Source organism: Mus caroli, chromosome 10 (assembly GCF_900094665.2).
Source record: "Mus caroli chromosome 10, CAROLI_EIJ_v1.1, whole genome shotgun sequence".
In the NCBI taxonomy this organism is placed as follows: Eukaryota; Metazoa; Chordata; class Mammalia; order Rodentia; family Muridae; genus Mus; species Mus caroli.
Genome location: NC_034579.1, coordinates 6397768 through 6403767, shown reverse-complemented (window position 1 = coordinate 6403767; position 6000 = coordinate 6397768).

Here is a 6000-nt window from a genome sequence, read left to right as displayed (position 1 = left end):
AAAAACTCATATTAAAATCAGCACAGGGACTCCCCTGTGTACTAGGCAGAGACAGTAAATAATATTGTGATGTATGATCATTCCACTTAAAATATAATTGATAGCTTTCAGGTTGAATTACTGAGAGAAACAGGTGGGTCTGTGATACTGCTGTAGGATCGGCTCATGAAAATTTAATAACCTACATTTCTTAAATGATAGCATTGGAGCTTGCCTGTGTTTGGTCTTTGTAGTGGATGCTTGAATTATTGGGTGATAGTTGGTGAAAAGGAGACGCAATCCCACTGACTATACAAATTATTTCTGAAGATGTAAAGTTAGACATAAAGGATGGCCAGAAGTGTGAGCATAAATCTGTAGAGGAATTTTAATCCAGAAATTTAGCTGCTCTGGGAAGGGATCACATTCAAAGATCTTCTAGGTCCACTTGATCCCACAGGAATGCAGACATGCCCTTGATTATAGTAAGATCTGGCTACACTAAAGACATACCCTTAATATACACCTTTAACAATGGACGTAAGGTAAGTTTGTAGAAAGAAGCAGCCATGTTTAAATTGGCATCTAGTTGAGGGTCAGACAAAGTGACACATCAGAGTAAGATCTGACAGAATGAGTCAAAAATCGGGTCTTCCCAACTCTCACCAGAACAACATGGGAAAGAGGCTACTTAAGAGCAACAGGAGGACAGTTTTACAGAGACATATTTCAGAAAGAACAAGCTAGACACAGAAGAAGACAGATGATCCAGAGAATGAGAAGGAGCCAGAAGATTAGAACATACCACTAAAGTTATTATGAAGCTAAGCAGAGTAATTCAGTCAGAAGCTGAAAGAGGCTAGATTGAATCAGTCAGCTTGGAATATTAGATAGTATGGACGCTGCCAGCCCTATGCCTAGGCATAGTTAGAACAGAAAAAGAAATGCTCTGAGCTCAGCCCAAGTGGTGTATCTACACAGCTTGGGTATGGCTCTCATCTCATTCCTTTATCTCAGGAATAAAAGTGGCATTTGTGTAAACCAACAATATTACTTTATTCTTCTTTTTTTTTAATCTGGAAGCAAAGTAATCATGTTTTCATCATTTTATTGGTTATTTTATTTATTTACATTTCAAACGTTATCCCCCTTCCCAGTTTCCCCTCTTCAAGCCCCCTACCTCCCTCCTCCTGCCTCTATGAGGGTGCTCCCCCAACCACCCATCCACTCCTGCCTCTGCTCCCTAGTGTTTCCCTATCCTGAGTCATCAAGCTGCCACAGGACCAAGGGGCTCCCCTCCCAGTGATGCCAGATAAGGCATATGCAACTGGAGCTGTGGGTCTTCCCCACTCCCCGTGTAATGTACTCTCTGATTGGTGGTTTAGTCCCTGGGAACTTTGGGGGGTCTGTTTGGTTGATATTGTTGTTCTTCCTATGGGGTTGCAACCCCCTCATCTCCTATAGTCTTCACCCTAACTTCTCCACTGGGGTCTCCACGCTCAGTCCAATGTTTCATCATATACATCTGCATCTGTATTGGTCCAACAGAGTATCTCAGGGGACAGCTATTCCAGGCTCCTTTCAGTAAGCACTTCTTGTCATCAGCAATAGTATCTGGGTTTGATGTCTTCAAATGGGATGGATCCCTAGGTGGGGCAGTCACTGGATGGTCTTTCCTTCAGTTTCTGCTCTACTCTTTGTCCCTGCATTTCCTTTTGAAAGGATGAAATCTGGATTAATATTTTTCAGTAGGTGGGTGGGTAGCCCCATCCCTCAACTGGGGGCTGTGCCTATCCACTGGATATGGTCAACCAAGTAGAAACAAAGAGAACTATACAAAGAATCAACAAAACCAGGAGCTGGTTCTTTGAGAAAATCAACAAGATAGATAAACCCTTAGCCAGATTAATCAGAGGGCACAGAGACAAATCCAAATTAACAAAATCAGAAATGAAAATGGAGACATTACTTTGATTCTTTAGATACTGGTATCAAGTGTTTTGATGTGAATTGTGCAATGGGGGTAATAGCAAGCAGGAGTGAGCTTCTGAAACCTGCAATAATCACTTATTCTTTTGCACTTACTACGTGACTTGCTCTCCACAGCAGATCTTATTTTCTTGCCATTTCAGAGAAATGTTTGTCAACTGAGTAGTGGGTTTGATTGGCTTAGATTGAAAGGTGTAGGAAGTTGTATCTTTTAGTCCAAAGTCTACTAATTCATTCTGTCCTAATAACTGTCCCAGGGATGCAATAAAAAAGAAACCAAATCCCTTACACATAAATGCATAGTGCTTCAGATAGCAGTGCTAAGGAGAAAAATACAATGGGGTAAAAGTACTGTGTGGAGCTGGGAAGAGCCAGGGTTGGTGCCTCTCTGTGTGTGTACGAGCAGATTATCACTATTTTAAAAGGTCAAAGAGACCTAATTAATAAGATGAATCTACTTATCTTTGTAATATTATCAGCCTGTGATAATCCATAAAGCACAGGAAGGACTTGTAGGGATACATCATGAAAATATCTGCTGTAAGAGTCAGGTGGGCCATGTTCAGTCCAGCCACCCCTCCTCATCAAGTGTCACCGGAGGTCTCCCATTCTCAGTCATTTGCACATTGCCTATGGCAGCTTTGGCAATGTTGATTCGTTGCCATTCAGGAAATACAGGCTCCAAAACAATGAAAATACTTAATATCCGCCTAACCGATAAGACAATTGCTGACCTCTGGTTTACTCAGAGGGAGCAACCCTTAAGATGCAAGTACACTTGTCTTCAAGAGAGCAAGTGTCCCCATGTGAGAAAGAGTGAGAGGAGAGAGGGCAGAAAAGAGTACAGATCCTGCCTGGCCTTTCTAGGTCTGTTTGAAGAACTTTGACCTTTATTTACAGGGAGATAAAACAGTCTCAGGGATGATTACTATAGGTGGAACATAATCTGCCTTACATTTACGTGAGTTTCTTTTTTTCAGACTGGACAACAGGGGTTAGTTTCATGTAAGCTGCTAAAATATAGAAGAAAAATGGTTTGGGTTAGACTAAAGGGGATGGTGATGAGACTTTGTTAAATTTTGGACATAAAGTAATGGAATAGCTGGGAACAGTTGCCACTGAACTTTATAGAGGTGTGTGTGTGTGTGTGTGTGTGTGTGTGTGTGTGTGTGTGTGTGTGTAAGCTGTGAATGGGTGTAAGGGAGCAGGTCCTCAGAGTAGACTGGCATGAGCCTAAACATTGGAAAGGGCACATATAGAAAGAAAGATTGTGGGAGGTATAAAGTACTGTTTGCAGTCGGAAATGATGGATTTAGTTGGAACATTAAATTTTAAATGTCTTCTGAAGATCCAAATGGAGATGTGAAAGAGGCTTTATAAATCAAATCTGGGGTTCAGGGAAAAGGTTTGTACAGGCATACAGATTTGGGAGCCATCTACATTTAGGCAATTTGTAAGTCATAAAAACGGAATAAAACTGCCCCAGCCTGGCTATAGACATTAGACAATAATGTGAATACCCACCATTCAATCTTACTACAAGTCACTGGGTTTGTGTGAGGAAACGTCTACTCTGACTCCATTTTCACAATGCCTCCTTTAGGTAGGTATTTGTGCCTTCAGTTTTCCAACAAAGAAACTAAAATTTTACTGTTGCATGACTTCTCTGTTTAGCTAAGGTCCCTGTATCTTTACTTCAGTGGCCTAAGCTCTCTCCATTATTACATGATGTAAGAAATACGAATAGAAACCCATGGGAGTGAGGTAGGTGAACAGCAGCCACCGGGGGGAGAGCTGACTGGTATACCCTGGCACTAATATTGTCACAGGTAGGTATCCCCCACCCCCTTCTTAGTTTCAATTGCAATGAAAAAGTCCTTTTACAGGAAACCACTGGACTTTGGGATGACGATAATGTTCTCACAGGCTTCCTCCCAGTTTCCTGAATTTAACACGTGTTCTCAGCATGAGCAAGCAGAAGGGTTCTGGCTAAAGAACAGGAAAAGAAGCAGTGGCTTCCAAGGAGCTCCTGTGTTGACAGCACGCAGTGCCATTCAGCCAAGGTACACATTCCTTTCAGATGTTCAGCACTGTGCTAGGACCCTGGAAAAATACTACTTTAAATTAGAGGAAGCCAACTTCATGACTTAAACCTAAATATGAATTATTGGAAACCGCAGAGGTCAGAGGCCATTACACATCAATAGATGTGACCCACAGTGGCACTAAATATTTTACAATGTTCTATTTTTCTTCACAAACACATTGGCCCTGAGCAAAAGGTTTTTGGCTTGAAATCCAGTCTGGAATTACTGGTTTTTACCCTGGACTTCTCAAAAGTGCTGCTGTACTTAACTTCTGCAAAGTAAAGTGGAACAGCAACAGGAAAGTTAGGAATCTCTCTTACTTTTATTTACTGATTTTTTTATCCCTTTTCCTTTTTCTTTAACCCCCCTATAGGCTGGGGCTACATGGATCATGAGAGCTCAAAAGAGGTTCTGTAGCCCATGCCGAAAGCTGGATAGGAACTAACCAATTTGAAAGTTTCAACACGTTCACATACTGCAATAACAAAGCCACATTAGCACCCTCGTTACAGTTATGAGGAAATGAAGAGAAACCATGTTTGTGGCTTCTTCAAAAGCTCAAGTCTTCGGGGAATTGTGTGGTCATGGTGAACTGAACGGAAGGGAAAGTGGTTGATTTGGCATGAATAGTTGGGAAGGGAATCTTTCTAGTATCCATCTTCCAGCCTACCTGGTTCCTGTCTTAGGGTGCTACCCTTAAGGGAACTCATTCTCTGGGAGAAAAGTCCCATGAAGACACATACCTTTATGGCAAGGGAGAGAGTGTTGCCATGGAGACTGCAAAATAATAAATAATAACAATCCTCAAAAACTAAAGAATGCTTTGTTATGGCTGGGCTCTGCCGCGTCTTTTAAGGATTTTTGCTTTCCTATTGGTTTAATGCTCTCTTGTAGGATGTTCCAAGTCAACTTTGTTATATTATCATGACCGTGAAACTTCACAATATTCACAATATGCCTGCCACATAGTCTTCACACAGCAGGCTGTTGTGGAATAAAGCACAAAGCATCAGCCTGTTGGTTGTAAACATAAAAACACTAAGACTCAAATTATAGTCCCTCTCTTTGGAAATTGTATGGGTACTTGACTATCCATATCCCTTTGCTTTGGGGACTTTAAGCATTTATGTTTTTAAAATCATAGTTATTTTCTTTCTGGATGATTTATGGAACAAGAACAAGCTTGGACTAAACTACTCCCAGATAAAACAACTGTGGTCCCTTTCTGTCTTCCGTAAAGAATATCCTTCTGTTCCCAGGCTATTTATCATGTATTCCCTTAATTACGTAAGGATATTAGCTAATGGAGTAAATGATGCTACATAAGGTAAGACCTAACATGAAAAGTCAGAGCCACCAAGGTTCCCAAGTTAAAGCACTGGCTGACAAGCATGGCCACCTGGGTCTGAATCCCTGGACTACTTGATTGTCCTCTGGTCTCCAAATGCCAGCCATAGAAAATGCTCCCTGTGTCCCTATACACCCCCACAACTCCCCCAAAGCCCCATACAGTAAACAATGCACTAAAATTTTCAGAGGGGTGAGGGAGACAGCTGAGTTGGTAATTACCTCAGATTCACATTTAACATTCTGACTGGGCCTAAGAGATTTTTTTTTTCTTTTTTAGTGCTGAAGTTGGATTAAAAGATTCAATTAGTAATAGTTTTTGTTTACACTTGGGTATACTTTTTCATGATGGCATGAAGTGCCAGGTATGTAATACAACATCAGATGGATGTGGGTCCTTTCTGGGCAGATCAAAGTCTCCTCAGCCTCTTCTTCCTAGCTCAACGCTAAGCAGCAGAGGCACAAGAGAGGTGTGTGAGAATCGTGAGTGATCCTGAGAGGCAGGGTTGAGGCGAGTTCCAGTCAGAGGAGAGGCATATGAGCACTGTGAGAGGCACAGGCGGGATGCATGAGCAGCCAAGTGAGCTGAGGCTTTCTA